At 36.1% G+C, this 20,211-nt stretch overlaps 1 protein-coding gene across 1 annotated transcript in view; it reads right to left on the bottom strand.

The window, feature by feature from the left end:
* NDUFAF2 (NADH:ubiquinone oxidoreductase complex assembly factor 2) overlaps positions 1-20,211 on the bottom strand; it is a 171,211-nt gene that overhangs the window by 92,260 nt on the left and 58,740 nt on the right. The window lies entirely within an intron of this gene.

Here is a 20,211-nt window from a genome sequence, read left to right as displayed (position 1 = left end):
ACCTACTGCTCTTTACTGATTAAAGAGCAACCACCTTTTACACTCAATCTCCCTTTCAAAAAGTTTAATATGAGTAGGCACCAAACCAAGGATACGAAAATAATTTGATAACTGAGTTATTTGCCAAGAAATGATATGAATATTGATCTGTGTTCTTTTCTTGATTTAAAATGGATAAACAAGCAAACGTATCTCCTCAGTGAAAGCCATCCAAACATAATTTCAAAACTTCCCAAATTGTAAAAAGAAGGAAGAAGCAAGGGAATGAATTTGAGGGGGGTGGATTGGAGGGGGGAAGAGGGATGAATTTTTGAACTTAGTTCCAGTACATATTAGCACTTAAAAAAATCAGACACTGGGTCTTATTCAGAGACACACTTAAGTTTGTGATATGAAGGAGAAATGAATTCATTAGTCAACTATAAGAAGGCAATTTTGAAGGGGAAAAATATGAAAAGAAACAAGTCTCTCGTGATTTTTTTCACTTAATGTTTAATAAATTGCTTTGGAAGTAAATTTTCTCTGTTCTTTTATTCTATCTGCCATGAAGTAAGGATGATAAAAATCATTGGTATAGGGCTAGAAAGGCTTTCACCATAGTGATAGTACACACCCTTAGATGAAGGCTACTTAAGCTAACTCTAGGCCTTCAGAGCATCACCGAAACACTCCATTTTACTCCCTTTTACTTTTCCCGGCCTTAAATATCTCAGCAGGAAGCCCTATATGGATGACATATTATCCTTGGACTAGTTGGGTTGATTCATTTCTAGGCTGTGGGCTCTGTGGCTGGTTATAATCCTACCTGACAAAGACAAGCTTGCCATGTTTCAACAATATGAAACATCAGAGAAAGAGAGGAAAATGGTTACTGCAACACTAAGGTCCACAGGCAATGTGCACCTAGCACACACTAGGAGTTAGTTCAGAAATGGCTGAGGTCAACCCTCACTTCCAATAGTTGAGGCACTAACTTTACAGGTCCCTATAAATAGGTAAGATTGCCCTGGAATGTTCTGACACCAACTAAACTGAAAAATAAACGCTGAATAAACTTAATATATATATTTTTTTTTACTGTATAGGCAACTGGTTAAGAACATAGACTATGGAAGGAAACTCTCTGGCTCTGAAATTTACCAGCTTATATTCTTTAGTATTATGTAACTTCCTTGTACCCCACTTTCCCTACACATAAAATAGGGATACTAAGATAAAATATGATCACTGGATAAAGTTAGTTAGTATACATAAACTGCTAAGAATAGTGCCTGGAACTTAGTAAGTATTACATGTATTAGTTATTACTGTTATTATAAATTATTCTGTAGATTGTCATTTAAAAGTCATACTACAAACTAAACAGAGGATTTAATACTGAACTTAGAGGACATTCAGGTTATCACATGAGGCATCAAAACAAAAGCAACACAGATTTGTACAGTGCTCTCTCTAGGGGGTTTTGGGGGCTGCTGGGAGTAGGAGGACCATCGTAAGTCAGGTTTTGATCACAGAGTATAAGGTCATGTTTCAGAACTGGCAGTTTTGCTGCTAACAGGGAAGCGTGGGCAAGGGGAAGTCCTGAAACACAATGTTCAGATGAGCCTGGCACCCTGCACTGCAGCCATACTTCTGCCTGAAAAGCTCTAGGGACTTCAGGATCAAAGAAACAGCTCAAGAAGTTGGTAGAAAGGAGAAATGGCTGTGGAAGTGGGAGAGGGAAATAAATGCAATTTAGGGCTAATTAACATTGGCAGCACTATTACCTTCCCAAGCATGGGGTGTCCTCTCCTATCTGGGGTGCAATTAAAGTACAGAGAGCAGAGTAGAGAAGACCATCATGTTGTCCACCCTCAATCCTCAAAGTGTGGGCTGAGAGTGAATGGTTTATTTTGCCAGGCATGATGGAGGGATGCTCACGCTACTTTGGTTTTATAAATTGCTAAGCTACAAGGTGATCTTGAATTGTGGTAAATTCTGGTTCCTTCACAAAACACACACTAACATGGTGTCTTTCAGAAGAAATGTTGTAACAGATAAGAACATAAATAGGAAAATGGTTATCAGAGACTATGGTTACATAGCAAGTGTGAGGAGTCAAAATGTGCAGAGGAACCCACAAAACAGCCCATGGCACCTGGGAAAAACAAACCTTATATCCTTGGGGTGCCTTATTTGAAGTTTAGTATTTTGGATATAAAGTGACATGAGTGGATTATACAAATAATCCTGGACTGGGAAAGGCTGTTCTGTGGATGAGAGGAAACACAGAAACTTTAAAGAAAAGGGTTGTATAATTTTCTTCATAAAAACAAAATCGTGGGGGGTGCCTGGATGGCTCAGTTGGTTAAGCATCTGACTTCAGCTCAGGTAACGATCTCCCAGTTTGTGGGTTTGAACCTCGCATCAGGCTCTGACTTCAGCTCAGGTCACGATCTCACGGTTTGTGGGTTTGAGCCCCGCGTCAGGCTCTGTGCTGACAGCTCAGAGCCCGGAGCCTGCTTCGGATTCTGTGTCTCCCTCTCCCTCTGCCCCTCCCGCGCTTGCACTCTGTTTCTCCATCTCTCAAAATTGAATAAACGTTAAAAAAATTAAAAAATAATAAATAAAAGGCTGACAAGCAAAAAATACCATCAAACAAAGTCAAAAGACTACGTGAAAAAACTGGAGAAAAAAAAAGATGTTTAATGAAATGAAACGCAAAGGTCTGAATGTTCCTAATATACAAATAGGTTGAAAGGAAGAACTGATAAAACTATGGATTAAGGATATTAATAGTTTTATATAGGACATAAATATATAAATAGGCAAAAAAATATGCACAACCTCACTAATAATTAAAGAAATGTAGATTAAAAAGATATTCTCATCTGTTAGATAAAAATACAACAGCACAGAGAAAAACAGGCAATAATACTGTTGTAGGGATTCTTATCGTTCACCTGTATCAACTGCTCCTCTCTACTTCCTTGTACCCTTCAAGATGGGCCTCTGGCAATGAGCTGTGAGCTAAAGTACCACATTTCACTGCTATTCCAAAAAATGTAATTGCTAGTAAAAATAATCTCTAAACCTCTTCTCTCCTACCAAAGTATCTGAAGAGGCCACATGTTGCAGTTACAATATGGTGGAATCTTTCCATCAGTTGGAAACTGTCAACACCCTCACACTTAACCTGGGGTAGGCCAGGGAAAAAGAAATGTCTGTCATGTTAATCCACTGGAATTTTATGGTTCTTCTGTTATGACAGGCCAGCTACCCATCCTGACTGATATAAATATACTCCAACTTGCAAAGTGGTTATTTCTGGGGGGGTGAGTAAGTATTGTGGTGGACTTTTCCTGTCCTTATGAAATATTTCTATAATATTGTATTACTTTTATAATTAGAAAAAATTTAAAGGTTAAAAAAATGTAAGAATAAAGTGTTGGCATCCAAAGTATAAACACTGGTAACAATTTCCCCAGATTTGCACTTACCAGAGTTGCAAAAATATTTCTTATTTAGGTAAATACATCTATCTTTAAGAGACTACCCATAAGGAAGCCATCTTCCTACTCATAAATGGCTTTTGCTTGGGCCATTTTGAATTTATTACCAATATTTAGGCCCTAAGGATAATTATTTCCACAGAATAAACAGAATTGGGATGGGATACAAGGAATAATGTTAACAAATCAAAAAGAAAGGCCACATGTTTCAACAGACAAGAAGACACCTTGATAAGGAAAATGAGGTCAGATAAAAAAAGTATCCAAATTGCTGGTAATCAAAATCACTATCCTAAAAAGTCAAAAGCTCTAAAATGACTCTCCTAAGGTTGTCCTAAGGCCAATCTAACTTCTGTCAATTTCATTTTTCTGAACACAATAATAGAAGTAAAATTAAACATAAAGCATTCCATGAAAATGTTTCACGGACTGCCTTGGGAGAGAAAAAGTTCCAGGGAAACCCCTTCTTTCTTCCATCAAACCCTGCAATTCAACCTAAAGAGCTTCATTTTTACGTTTTTACCACTGCTCTTGTCACATGAAATTTTTTTCTGAAGAAATGACCTGGAGCTAAAAGACAGAAAATCCTTCACCTAAAATTGTGACTAGGAAAATATAGAAATAAAATATTAAACCCCATGAAAGAAGTTACCGCATTAGGATGTTTGCCTTTTGAATACCAAGTGGTTAAAATCTAGATAAAAGACTCTAATGACCACAAAGCATACATCATTGCAAAAGGTCAAATAAACATATGAGCATACTATAGGAGATTTATTTGCATCCAAGCTTCTGAAACTGAACGGTATACCTGATGAGCCAAGATCATCTAATCTAAAAGCCTATTCAACTAGTTCTTCACAATAGGAAAGTGTAGAAGTTTTATGGCTCAGATCTTCTGCAATGGGGGTAGAAAGCCAGGTTTACTGGTGAAATCAGCCAGAATGGAACTCAAGGGCAGATGCTGGAAAACAGAGTTGGGTAACTAGAGAAACTGCCAGAAGGTCTTGTGTTTCAGACAGGAAAGGGTTACATAGGAGGTATATTTCATCAAGTCTCACAATAAAATAGGAAGATAGTCTCACAGAACAGATGAGTAAACCTTCTGGAATAAAACTGCATGCTACTTTTGCTGCCCTATAGGGCAGTGATCTACTTAGAATACTTCCTGCCCAATGGCAGAGCACTGAGTTTAAATGGTTGGTAGTTTTCAGTAGTTTGACAAAGTTATCCCAAATGCTAATAAAATTGTAAAAATCGTAATCAGAGCTAGTCACACCAATTCAGAGCATTCATTTTCACATTTGATGCTGAGTTTTTACAAAGCACACTGATACAGTGAAGAACAACTGGAGAAAAGTAACCAGGATGATAAGAAATTGAGAAACTACATCTTCAGAAAACTTGGAAGAACCACAAAGTTCATTTACTGATTGGAAGACTCAGGAGGGAAATTAGAATCATATCATGATTCAGAGACAGGACATGGAATCCTGTTGTAAAACGAGTAATATTTTTGTAACATAATCACTGCACACTTTTAAAAGGTTGTCACTTTGTCCTTATACTTTGTTTGGTAGCTTCAGCAATGTCTAATATGGCAATTTACATGTAAGAGATGCTCTATATATTTTCTTGATTAATTCATATCAATCCCTAAATGGGACTGTTTTTAAAGTTGGTTTCCACTTACTGGGTTTTTCTTAAAGCAGAATTCACCAGCATACTTTTTTTAAAAACAGAATATTCATGGGGCGCCTGGGTGGCTCAGTCGGTTGAGCGTCCGACTTCAGCTCAGGTCACGATCTCGCGGTCCGTGAGTTCGAGCCCCGCGTCAGGCTCTGGGCTGATGACTCAGAGCCTGGAGCCTGCTTCCGATTCTGTGTCTCCCTCTCTCTCTGACCCTCCCCCATTCATGCTTTGTCTCTCTCTGTCTCAAAAAAATAAATAAAAAAACATTAAAAAAAAATTAAAAAAAAAAAAACCAGAATATTCTTCCTATCTATCTGTCTTCCTATCTACCTACCTACCTACCTACCTACCTAGTGCATTCACATGGTTCAAACATAAAGTATAAAATGGTATACAGTGAAAAAACTCCCTCATGCCTATGTCCTATCTGCTGAGTTCCTATCCGTGCACACACATACAACTAACTGGCAACCTCCCTTTACTAGTTCAACCTTCCAGAAATTATTTTTATGCACACAGAAGTCAATATAAATGTATGTATGTATGTATATTATAGACAAAGTCGCAGACATATGATCCCCCCTTTTGTTTTTCCATAAATAGCTTACACTATAAACTGTTCTGCAATTTTCCTTTCATTTAGTAATTATAATAGATTTTTTCATATTAATACATAAAGTATATCCTCATTATTTTTTTACAGAAGCACCCATTGTATATATGTACCATAATTCATGTAACTGGTCCACTAATAATGAGCACTTAGGTTTAAGAGAAATTTAGGGGTACCTGGGTGGCTCAGTCACTTAAGTGTCTGACTTTGCTCAGGTCCATGATCTCACAGTTCGTGATTTCAACCCCGCATTGGGCTCTGTGCTGACAGCTGGGAGCCTGGAGCTTGCTCCGGATTCTGTGTCTCCCTCTCTCTCTCTGCCCCTCCCCTGCTCACACTCTGTCTCTCTCTCTCACTCTCTCTCTCAAAAATAAATAAAAACATTAAAAAAAAATAAAATAAGAGAAATTTAAATTACAATCATGGAATTATATGTTTATAAAGGACTAATACATCTCAAACAAAAGGCAGATAATCTCTTATGGCTAAAATAGTGCTATCAAGGTTACTGGGCACATTTGAGGTATCTAGAATAATAGTTAAGTCTAAAAGTACAAATACTTTTGGGTTGCCTGGGTGGCTCAGTCAGCTGAGCGTCCAACTTCAGCTCAGGTCATGATTTCATGGTTCATGAGTTTGAGCCCCACGTCAGGCTCTGTGCTGACAGCTCAGAGCCTAGAGCCTGCTTCAGATTCTGTGTCTCCCTCTCTCTCTGCCCGTCCTCTGCTCATGCTCTGTCTCTCCCTCTCTCTCAAAAATAAATAAACATTAAAAAAATTTAAAAAAAGTACAAATACTTTTATAAAAAATGATTCCAGCATATTAGTGACAAATCTACTTGCTAATATATGGATTTTTACTTTCAGTTTCTCTTCCCCTCCCTTTCTCCTGCTCTCTCTCAAAAATGAACATTAAAAAAAATTAAAAAAAAAACCACACGCATTTTAATCTTGAATCATTTTGTATTCAATAATTCTTGCCTTTAGATATGTGTATGTGAACACACACATATATCTATAATAGATTTGCATTAATTGTGGCTTCATTTTTGTAAATATTCATATGGAATATTATTAATAACTGTTTTTATTTTACTATTGATATTCAGTATTGATTTCCTAGGTCTTTGAATTGCATAGAATAACATCCAATGTTGAAAACTGATTTAAATTATTTACGTAAAGTATTACTCGAGCACCTGGGCGGCTCAGATGGTTGAGCTTCCGACTCTTGATTTCGGCTCAGGTCATGATCTCATAGTTTGTGAGTTCAAGCCACGCATCAGGCTCTGCACTGACAACACGGAGCCTGTTTGGGATGTTCTTTCTCTACTCTCTCTGTCCCTCCCCCTGCTCATGCTCATTCTCTCTCAAAATAAATAAATAAAAACAAATACAGTTTTACTAATAAAAAAAAAAGTAGTAGTAAAAGTTAATATACCTTGCTAACTATTAAAACTTAAGGCTGGTAATTATCTATAAATTTCCATATTCTTATGGATATTTATATTCTAGTCTTCCTCAAATATGCAAATTTAATAAAAACATATTTGTTCATGAAGAATACATTTGGGAACCTTAAAAAATAAGGGTGTCCACACAGTTACACAATAATAAATATTTTTATTATTTAAAAATAATAATAAATATTGCCTACTATGGATGAGTATGATGTGGTTTTACCCTTGAGGACTTCGTGGGTAATATCAGTATGTGAAAATAAGCTGTAATATATAAGTTTGCAGAAGAATGTTTAGGAATACTGACTCTCTTGGTTTCCTAGTGCTGCCATAACAAAGTACCACAAACTGGGTAGCTTAAAACAATAGACATTTGTTCTCTCACAGCTCTGGAGGCTAGAAGTCCAAAATCAAGGTGTAGGCAGGGGCCATGCTCCCTCTGAAGACTCCAGGGGACACCTGTCTTTGCCTCTTCTAGTGGTGATGGCAATCCTTGGCATTCCTGGGCTCATAGCTGCATTACACCAATCCCTGCCTTCATCTTCACATGGACTTCTTCCCTGTGTATGACTCTGTATGCCCTCTCCTCTTCTAATAAAGACACTAGTCATTGGATTTAGGGCCTATTCTAATCCATCAGGACCCTGTCCTAACTAATCACATATGCAAACATCCTATCTCCAAAAGGTTCTGAGATTTTGGGCAGACATGAACTTTTGGGAGACACTATTCAACCCATCACATTGACCATGAATGAAGAAAAAAAAGCAAAACAAACAAACAAAAAAAGCAAAGCAAAACAAAAATTTGTCAGACTGTAAACTTCAGGTTGAAGTGTTTTACAATCTGTTTCATAGTTAAAGCCAGAGAAGGAGGACAACTCAGCCACTTCTTAAAAGTTCTTAAAGGCATTGTACAAATCCTCACTTTAACAATGGAGCTAGACAATTTAATAGAATATCCTCAAAGGCCGAAAAAGTTATTGGGTCCTGATCTACATCAACGGCTCTTTGAAATCTCACCCATGTACTATTAAAAATAACAAAATGAACTAGAAAGGACTGTTTCATCACTCCTGCTTACACCAGCATATCTCATCAGGATGAAGGGCAAGGTTGGCTTTCTCTCTGATGAGACATCAGTGAGCTGCTCTTATTTTTTATTAAACAGAGTTATTCATACTTGCAAAAAAGAACAGAAATAGAGCCATCATCACTAAAGCCAAAGAGCAGCTATTCTGTCACTTGAGGTGTTCTTAAAGACATCAGATGTCCCAGATCCACCAAATTACAGTCTGATAATTAATGATCTGAGTTAATTGGCAAAACAGAAATTAAATATGCATCTTTAAACAGTGTTTACCAAAGAGCATTTCTGTGATACAAAGTGAAAAAATTATTCACCAACACTTGGTTTGAAATTTGGTCTTAATTACTAATTTCTAGGATGTAGATATTTTTGTTTCAATTTGGGGGATTTAAAATAAAAAAAAAATTATGCCATAGCATTCACAGTTTCCAGTTCTTTTTGAGAAGAACTTTTATATATTTGTTTTGTGTGCTTTATAAAATGTCTGATAGATGTTATACCTTCTTCAAAAACATGATTCTTCAGAAAATGAGTTCTATAATATGCTTGCTACAAATATGGTCTCTTCTCATCTCTTCTTCAACAGTAGCTTAAATAATGCAAGTACAAATGCCACTTCTTTAAATATCTGATGGGCCCTCAGCACCCTGGCATGTGGTAGCTTTGTCCCTAATCTTTTTTTTTTTTTTTTGGCCTGTCAGCTGTGAGAAACAGTTTTCTACCAATTACTGTCACAATATGAATAAATTCAAAACTGAAAATATAAGCAGTGAATATTTTCAGTACATTTATCCCCAAACTACATTAAAATAGGGATTTAGCATGTAAACAAGGAATTTAGCAAGTAATAAAGAAGCATCACACTGTACTTTGTCTTCCATAAATAAAAACACAATATCAGAAGATAAAGAAAAAAGCATTCATGCACAGAAGAGAAATGGGCAAATGACAGCAAGCATATGAAATGAAAAGAAAAAAAAGTTACAGCTGCAACAAGAGTACCAATTAAGATATATGAGTTCCCAAAACAATGCTACAGAGTCATTGCTGGGTTTTTCCCTTTTCAAATAATTAATTCTGACTCAGTAACACATATTTTTTAGAAGAGTTACATAGTATCCCTCTCTTTGTCCAACACCAGTTTCCTTTAGGATGTGGCTCTACATACACATTAGGCCAGCAGCTGGTTGCTAACATGATTTTGGTTTGAAGTGTGTTAAGAACATGAGATAAGAATGAACAATGTTCTTAGGTTATTACTGTTAACACAACCTCAAATAAACAAGATACAATTGGCTCTTACCCTAACCTGGTTCTGTGCCAAAATTCTTCTTTTTGGTAGAGAAGGGAGTGAAAAAAAAAATCTAAATTTACAGGTATGACCAATAAATACAGTGTGAATTGGCTATGTATATATAAATCCCCGTGGTCTGGTCCATCAACCTAGCTTGGCTAGAACTCTGCTCTCTGAATCACAACCAGTTTTGAGACCATCATGATGCTCAATTAATTATTTCCAGGACATATTCTTTTATTTTTTTTTTTTAACGTTTATTTATTTTTGAGACAGAGAGAGACAGAGCATGAATGGGGGAGAGTCAGAGAGAGGGAGACACAGAATTGAAACAGGCTCCGGGCTGTCAGCACAGGGGCCCGATGCGGGGCTCGAACTCACGGACCGTGAGATCGTGACCTGAGCCGAAGTCGGCGCTCAACCGACTGAGCCACCCAGGCGCCCCTCCAGGACATATTCTTTTAAACTCATTTCCAGAACAGGCATTATGTTGCCCTTTGTATGCTGTCACTCAAACTTCTCAAGTGCCTTTTTACCTTATTCTTAATGGTCTGTGTACATTATTGAGTGCAGTTTAACAAACACAGAACTGGAAGATTTGGGCCTCAAAGTCCTAGTTTGTGTCATTCCTGACACCTGCTTCCCTCTTTCCATTCTCTGCCTGACTTTCTCTTCCTTCCCTCTTATCTCCCATATTCATTCAGTCACTGAGTCACTTCTTCCCTAATGCCTCTCCCAAGTGTGCAGTTTTTACAGCCACTACTACCATTGACTTCAGATTAGCAAGCACTGTGTGCCTGGATTATTGCAGAAGCAGTAACTTCGATTTCACCCCCTTTATTCAACTTCATCTGCACCCCAATCCATTCTGCACAACACTGCCAGGCAAATTTCCCTAAAATACCCTTTTATTCATGTCATAACTCTTTTAGAACTATCAAAGGCTTCCCATTACCTACAGAAGCATTTCCCAAAACACAGTTCATACAATACCAGAGTTTCACAAGATTCTAACATGTTTTAGCTTAAAAAAAAATTAAAAAAAAAGGGAAGAGGGTGTATTCTCTTGTCAAATGTAGCTTAACAAAAAAGTGGGTTCTGTACAGCAAGATTTCATGATCTATTAATATGTTAAATACACATTACACATATACAAGGTTGGGAAAGTACACATTTCCCAAATGTGTTTCACTGCAGAACACTTTTTACCACAAACACCTTATAACCTCTCTCAGAAAACTATAATGGTTTTAAAATGCATAAATTTCTCAGTTTGCTCTTTATGTTTTTCTAAAGTCTCACCTCAAACTATTTCTAAACTTACCTCTAACTTTTGTATGAATTGCCACCTTCAATTACACTCTACACTCACTATATACACTCTACACTCACTATATACCCTGAGCAAATTATGTTTATGTATTACTTTGTCCTTCTTGTTGTCTATAAAACTCGTCAACCCATTCATAGCCAAATTCCGGTTCTTTCACAAGCCTTCCTTAACACTTCAAGAGTAATAATCTCTTCCTCTTCTGAACTACATCAGTGATTCCTCATCTAATGCTCCGTGCAGCACTAAATCACTGTTTGAATACAGACCTTCTAGAAACTTGCCTCTGAATTTAGTTTTTGTTTGTGATTTCTTCTCCCTAACTAGACAGCGAGGCCCTCGAAAGAAAAGGCATAGCTTTTGTACACACCCTATAGTACTTACAGCTTTGCAATGAACAGGCCTTGAAAATATTTACCAAAGAGACAACATTTTTTAGGACAGTGTGCTTTTTACCCCTCCAGATGTCTCCACCTTTCTGCCCTCTGCCCCAGAAAACTGACCTTTATGGATTACATCAACAGGTTCCTTGCTCTCTGTCTTCCATTGGGATTCAGATAATAGAGAATACCATGGGAGACTGGAGGAAAGGAGGAGAATAAGGTCTGAGAACTTACTTTGCTGGCTCACTCCCTGCAAGGTCAAATAAGCTGGCTGTCTCCCTTATCCCAGTCACAACTTGAAGTCCCAGAAACCACTTCTTTCCTCACCCTTTCAAGCTCGGAGATGTGGTTAGATCTCCAGTATTGGACTTGTGGTTTCCTACACCACCTCAGTGGTTTCCCTCTGAGACCCTGCCCACACCCTCACATAGTACCTTTATTACTTAATTTAAACATAGCATCTGTTTCTTGCCTGAATCCTAAGAGACATAGATGATAGATACAACTCATTTGGCTGTGTAAAAAAAATACTTAGCCTCATACTAAGAACAAGCAAAGGATTTGTTTTGAGAATCTAAAACTATAAACAAGCAGTGATCTACAATGACTCTTGAATTACGATCCACTTGAGGTAAGAAATCATGATTTACTTGTCCTTCTATTTACCCCTGTGCCTGGAAGAGTCACATGCATAGTTTGCAATAAACATTCATCTAAATGAATATAATAATCTGTGGCAGGTACATTACTGCTCACCAAACATGCATGTGCTCCTCTACATTTTCCAGGACCCCTTGCAGTTAGGTGGCAGTCAGAGGATTGGGTTCTGGTTGGTGGAATTCAGGTGGGAGTGATATATATGCCTCTTGCAGGTCTAGCACTTAAAATTATCCCAAGTAAGCCTTCAGCTCTCTTTTCCCCTTGTCAACCTTGAAAAATTTTTTCCAAGAGATGAAAATACAAATGAGAGTTACCTTATTCAAGAAATAAACATTCAAAATAGGACACTGAATTCTGGAGCGACTGGGTAGCTCAGTCGGTTAAGCATCCAACTTTGGTTCAGGTCATGATCTCGGGGTTTGGGAGTCTGAACTCTGGATTGGACTCTGTGCTGACAGCTCAGAGCCTGGAGCCTGCTTTGGATTCTGTGTCTCCCTCTCTGTCTGCTCCTCCCCTGCTCATGCTCTGTCTCTCTGTCTCAAAAATAAATAAACATTAAAAAAAAAAAAAGACACTGAATTCTGTGGTTTATTTATTAATTACCTATTACAGAAACTAAGTATCTCCTACTGAGAAAATTTTGTATTTTAAATAACACCACTGATTTTTAATGTCTGTTTAGGTATTATAGCTTTCTTATGAAAAATTTCAGTATTTCAAGCTATAGTAAAGACCAGTAATATGCTCTAGATTGCACTAGCAATGAAAACATATGCCTTAACAATAACATCACTGACAAATAGAAAAAAAAAAAAACCCTCTTGAAGGCATTCTTTTTATTTGTTTAGTTTTAAGTAAACCTAAGAATAAGATGACAATCAAATGAGTTGATGATGATCTGAGGAGTTCTAACTCCAGACAAAATCCCAGGAGCAGGCCCATATCCTGTGCCTCCTGGTGTGGCAGTGAAGAGGACAGAAAGGGCTGTTCTGTGGTTGAGAATACAAAGTACAAAGAATGGTGTTTCCAAAAATTTGGGCCATTTTTAGATTTGCTGAGTATTTTACGTCCCCTCTTGCCTTTGCTTATTTTATATTTTTAGCTTAAAAGTACTTGTCCTCAAAAAATAGGAGCAAAAGAAAGGAATATAGTTGTCATACTCTCTGTCATCCATTAAAAACACACTGTCTTCTCAAGCAGGGGTTAAGTTTATGAAATTTTAATGCTTCAAAATTTTTTAGCCTTTTTTTGTGGCTATGTAATACCGATATTTAGACTATAGTATGTTGCCAAATAAGAACATATCTGTTATCCACAAATATTTACCTATTTAAGAAAAATCAAATACACACACACACACACACACAAATTCCTACACAAAGGTGGACAGCCATTTTGTGTTATTTCAGAGTTTAAAAAATCTCAGGATGCCTGGGTGGCTCAGTTGGTTAAGCATCCAACTTCGGCTCAGGTCATGACCTCACGGTTTGTCAGTTCAAGACCCGTGTCAGGCTCTATGCTGACAGCTCAGAGCCTGGAACCTGCTTCGGATTCTGTGTCTTCCTCTCTCTCTCTCTGCCCCTCCCCTACTCACGCTCTCTTTCTCTCAAGAAAATAAACATTAAAAAAAATTTTTTTTTAAAATCTCATCTCTCTTTTTGAGATTTAGCCCTTCTAGTATTGTTTTACTGGTATGAACAATGTCCTTGGCTTTATGTTCCATTCATAGTTTAACTATGCCATTTTGTTAGAATTTGTTTCTAAATGCCTTAGACAATTATTATATACATGATGTGTCAAAAATATTGGTATGTGTTTAATGACTATGTGGGAACACATCAGGCCCCCTCACTTGCTGCCATCACATTGCTTACGGCTACAGTTACAGGTACTTTTGTGAACTTGTCCTTTTAAAACTCTAGTTACAGCACTCCTTATAGCAGAGTTTCTATTTCTTGCTTATCAGAATCATTGACATATATACTGTGAACAATGTTTTGTGTTGTTTTGTTGATCTTTCCATTCTCTTTGAAACATAAACATCTATTTTTCCTGCAGAGCTTTGTGAAGCTTCTACTTTTAATGTATAGGATAGAATACACATGTAACTCCCAAAACACTACTTTCCTTGGCTATCATAAACTCTGAAATTATACATTGAATGCTCTCAAGTTTCTACCTTACTAATAAATTTTCTCCTTGATAATCAGAATTAGGCCATGAGTAGAAGTCTCACTCTCCTTTTGATATAACAAATGAGGACCTCAGCCATTAATTTATAATATGAATCAGGTGTGTGTATGAGTGTGCATATGTGCACAAATTTATTTATGTATACTTTTTTCTGTAGAGTTAAATATAAAAACATTCTTTCTGTCTAAACTCTCCCTATTCCTTTTTTTGCAACAAGTTAAAACTCCTTTCAAGTGGTCCTCTTAGTATACTTTTGCTATACCTCTGCTCTGACTTTTAAAAATATATATGAACCCAAACTTTTCCCAAGAAAGAAAGAATTCTATCTCATGAGGGTTTAAGATTATCACAGCAAGAATATGAATTTCTGTTGAACAAATATAGAAATAAATGTATTTGTATGTATAAAGGAATTATCTATACTTATCATTCAAAAAGTATCTTACCTAGTTCTAGGTTTACTAATTACACATCTCAGTAAGTGAATACATAAATAATTCTGTGATAAAAATTAAATCTATATCACAAAATAGGTATCAGATCCATATCATGAGGGATAATATATAATAAAACCCCCACTTGAAATGATGCCTTTAACATTTTCCACATTACTATAATAGCTTAATTATATACTGTCATAGAAAGATGACATTAAAAAATCTACATGACTGTCTTCATACAGTATAACCAGTAAGGTGAAAAAAGAAGCCCTATATAAACCCAATTTCTTACAAGTTACCTATGTGAAAAAACAATGGTTATTTAATGGATGCTGAGTGGCAAAGAACTTGCACCCATTTCCACGATTCTTACATGAGCTGAAGTTGCTCATAAGGATAATGGCTATCATCAAGGGGCCTGTACAAAACTAAGTTTAAATAAAAGAGGAGCCAAAGGAACTAACCAGACGAGCTGATGGTAATATGGTAGGGCAGTCAGTGAAAGGAGCTAAGGAGACAGAGAAATGGCATACCTAAGGCAAAGAATAATGGTAACTAAAGATGAAATGGGGGTTTGGTAGAAGTAGGTTCAGGGAAAATCTTAATGTTCTAGTTTAAAATTAAAAGGTTATATTATGTATACTGCTTGGCCTTTGCTATAACAAGAGACCTCATCAATTATCTGGGGAATTAGAAGTAATCTTCAAATAAGATTATTATTAAGTATTATAATTTAAAGGGGAAAAAAGAGAAGAGGAAGAAAACAATAGGAAAATAGAAAAAAAATAATTGTTAAACCATCTAGATATAATATTCCTTATTTGTGAATTTTATCTATGAGACTTTCAGTAAAATAGTTTGAGACACACTTCAAAATTTGAAAATGCTAAGAAAGAAAACAGTTAATGAAGGAAAACATAATCAATGATTTTACACATAAAAAAATCTAAAGCTGATACCTTAAAATTTTTTTTAAATGTTTATTTACTTATTTGAGAGAGAGAGACACAGAGGCTGAAGCAGCTCCAGGCTCGAACTCATGGACTGCATGATCATGACTTTAGCTGAAGTTGAATGCTTAACTGACTGAGCCACCCAGGCACCCAAGAAGCTGATACCTTAAAAAGAAAAGTGGTCCAAACTAAAGAGTAAGATTCAATAAAGGACCTAAAAGCTGAGGTCTCTTGTTGATATTAGAGCTTGGAAGAGTTTTATTCCAAGTTTCAGTTTCTAAACTGAAGGTTTAACTGAAGGTTAAACTGAACCAAGGTTCAGTTTCTAAACCAAAATATCAATCTCTAACCATAGAAGAGCAGTGCATTCTCAAATCACATTCAAATGATAAGAATGAATAAGACAGGGAATGGGAAAACAGGCAACAGGAAGGCAAAAGAGATTTGGCTACTCTGTATAAAACAACTTCAGACTTAATTTGAAGAGTTGATAAAGTTCCCTACTTGTCATTTCCATTCAGCCCATATTTTCAAAATTCTGTCAGAACTCTCCTGGATTAATTACTATGTCCTCCCTAACTACCTATCAGTGACAATATGGCATATCAAGTAAGATTCCAATATATCCCACACTACTAAAATCAACTCCAAAGACCCTCAAACCTATCCTACATTAAAAACCTGAAATACCACCTGGCTCTTTGCACTTGTGAGAATGAATAATCTTTGAGATCTACCATTTAAAGACATGATCTCTGTCAAGCAGGGTTGAATCAGGATCACACTTTCCCTTTTCTCTAGAGTCCAGGTGCTAATGCATACTACATTTATAGTGATGCAGGCTTTTGCTGGAGTTCTCATGAAGAATAAATAATGGCAGAAACCAAGATATACTATAAACATTACCTTCTGGGTGGGTGGCTGTGAAAAGAATATTGGGCTAGCTGATAGCAAAGGGACATTTCAACATTAGACTCTAAAATGAAGAAACTGGTTGAGACAAGGATGCACTTTGTTTAAACTTTAAATCTGAAAATGGGAATACAGTTTTATATGGCTGTAACAAACATCTTGGCAAATAACAAACAGCTTTCGCCTCCCTGACCTCTGCTCACTAGTGCACATCGTATACTGGGGTGAAAACACCTGCCCAGTAAAATGTCAACAACATTACTTCAAAAAATTTCAGAGGACAGGCCTAAAATATGTATGCGATTTCAGACCCAGAAGAAATGCATACAGAAGCCAGCAACAATCTGACAAATATAATAACCATGTCCAGATCATAGTAATGTGCAATATAAGGAAAATACATGCTTAAATCCCAAAGACAAATAGTGCCAAAAAAAGAATTTGTTTGATCTTTTGGGTAACACCTTTTAAATGTAGTGAACTCTTATCTGTCCTGACAAAGATAAATTAATGGCATAGATAATCCAACATTCCAGGCAATCAAAATATCTTGTATATTTGGTTTTGAAAGCACCCAGACTTCCCTTCTACAGTGTGCCACGTCTTGTGCTACTGAAGTTTTGGGGGTCAGAGTAGGTGAAGACATATACTTAAACATGTTAAGATCATTAAAAAATAGCCTGCATAGTTCTCTAAGACTTAGCACATTGTTCTACTGTTCCAAATTGTATGTCTAGAGTACACACAGACTGAACATCAGGGAGATAGATGACAGATGGGTTAAAAGCAGTGAAGACAGAGATAAAAACAGAAAAGTCAACTGAATAATTATTTAAAAAGTATTTATAGCCCCAAATCCCCTCTTTGCTTCAGCCTGGTAGATAGCTGCATTATCTATTCTCACCCCAGCAGAAGTCTGCAATTTTATTCTCTGGAGAAGTCTCTGAACTGCAGGTTGTTAGGTACCTACCCTAAATCTAACATTAACCCTAACCCTACTCCTAAGCCCTAACCACTAACCACTAACCCTAATCCTAACCCTAAAACTAACCCTCTGCAGAGGTCATTGTACTGCAGGATGCCAGGTACATACCCTAACCTTAACCCTGGCCCTAACCCTAATCCTTGATTCAAGGATACTTGATTCAAGCCAAAGATGAGGCTTATATATGCAATGGAATATTACTCAGCCATAAAAAAGTGAAATCTTGCTATTTGCAAAGATATGGATGGACGTCGAGAGTATTACATTAAGCCAAATAAGTCAGTGAGAAAAAGACAAATCCCATATGATTTCACTCATACGTAGAATTTAAGAAACAAAACAAATGAGCAAAGGAAAAAACAACAACAACAAAGGAAGATAGAGGCAAACCAAGAAACAGACCCTTAACTATAGAGAACAAAATGATGTTTACCAGAGGGGAGGTAGGTAGGGGATAGGTGATATAGGTGATAAGGATTAAGGAGTGCACTTGTTGTGAGGAGCACCGGGTGTTGTATGGATGTGTTGAATCACTATATTGTAGAACTGAAACTAATTACACTGTATATTAACTAACTGGAATTTAAATAAAAACTTAAAAAAAAGTCAGAGGTAACAGATAAAACATAGTACAAAGTTACCTAGTGCTAGTTAAGACTGTGGAGAAGAGGAAACCCACCTACATTGCTGGGAAGGATGTGAGTTGTCAAGACCTTTTTGGCAAGTACTCTGGTAATATTTATTAATAAAAACTGCACATATCCTTTGTCACAGCAATACTATTTCTGGGAATTTATCTTAGAGATGTAGAAGCATGAGTATGAAAGGATATTTGTATAGAATGTTTACTGGAGCATTTTTAGTAGTAGTGAAAAAAATTGGTAGCAACTCAAATGACCAGTATATTAATCAAAGGTTAAACTGTGGTATATCCATATTATGAAAATATATGCAGCTATTTAAAGAACTGCTTTAGGTCTCTATCTTCTGACTAAGTGACGGTCTTGACTTAACTGTTAAGTAAGAAACACAAGTGCCAACGAAAGGTGAATATAATGATTCCATTTTTGTAAATCAAAATAAATAAATAAACAATATTCCATGCAATCTGAGTCATGCTACATAAAGAAGAATTAAGTAGAACTCTGTAATACTGCTTGCTTCCTTATTTTACGCAGCTGTATTTGCAAATGGCACATCCTCAGACAGATCCCTTTGGAACTTACAAAATTGTTACCATATCCTTATTCTGTTACATCCCTTACCTGGCTTTACAGTTTTTCATATTTCTACATGACATTATATTGCATATTCATTTATTTACTGTCTATATCTCTCACTAAAATATGAACTTCATGCAAGTAGACAGGGAGCTTTGTCTTGTTTACTATTGTGCCCCCAGCACCTAAAATAGTCTCTGATACATAGATGCCAGTCAATAAATATTTGCTGAATAAATAAAGGAAGATAAATTACATATCATGTATAAAAAGAAAATACACATGGACAGTGACAAGAAGCCAAAAGACCAAATACAAATACTGTGATTGGATTGGGTGATGGAATTGACAACAACTTAAAACAAAGAAAAAGTTACTTTTAATAAGAGGTAATTTGTTAAGCTCCTATATTTTAGAATGTTGAAAATAGTAAGTCCTCAAATGTGGAAGGCAGGGAGGGAAAGGAAGAAAAAAAAAAAAAAACCAGGGAAGTCAAAATTGTGTATACCAGAATGATGCAGTGAAGAAAAAGCACAAATGAGTAAATAGCTTTCCCAAATACCTATAACCTTCATATACCAGATGCAGTGGTACTTCTCTCACAAAATTTGCTTTGGTTTGTAAACGAATGCACAAGAAATGAAAATGTATTTAAATGGAAAGTTCTGGTAACAAATAGAGAGTAAAACAATTGCAAGTGATGTTGAAAAAGGCAAGCATCATAGACTCCTAGGAGAGTAAGAACATTCTTGTTTTCTAACCTGAAGATGCTTATTTAACATCTAAATTCTGAAACTCTGAAAAATGTCCTTGTGTACATTCAAAGCACAGATGCCAGACATGCATACAGTTCTTCTCAAACTAGAATAGTTTAAAAGATAGATATATTAGATGTTCTCAAATATAATTACATATAACAAAACTAACTGGAATCAGTTTCTATGTTCTTATACTCTTAAAAAATCTAATACGTTAAGCAAAATAAAGACTAACAATTATGCATATATTTTCTGGGTAATAATCTCACTTTTTACACTTAAACTGTATAACCTTAAACAAAATATAATATTTTTTCTCAGTAAGGGCATTATTTTTACACACAGTTGTGCAAATACTAATTTTCAAATAAAGCCATCTGAGGGCATCCTGTTAAGGTTAAAGCACACACCGTCCACAGAGACAAAGAATTCTGCAAGAACAATGAACACATTCTTAATCCTTTAGTTCACCCACAATCCATGAATATTTTAAAATCATGTACAATATGAAATCTCTACAAGATAAGCTTTAAACAAAAGAAATAACCTTTTGTCGATTTTGCTAAAAAAATAACACTTTAAAATGAGAATAAAATAATTTCCTTGAAAAGGCAACTTGTTATCTGTGATTGTTAACTTGGCTGTCCATTCAAGAAATTTTTTTAATACTGAAAATAATGAGTTGGTATTCTCAAAAAGTGAATTGTGGGTTACTTGCAAGAACATGAAATGATTTTTC

The sequence above is a fragment of the Panthera tigris genome, chromosome A1 (assembly GCF_018350195.1).
Source record: "Panthera tigris isolate Pti1 chromosome A1, P.tigris_Pti1_mat1.1, whole genome shotgun sequence".
NCBI lineage: Eukaryota > Metazoa > Chordata > Mammalia > Carnivora > Felidae > Panthera > Panthera tigris.
This window is presented reverse-complemented; position numbering and strand designations above follow the sequence as displayed.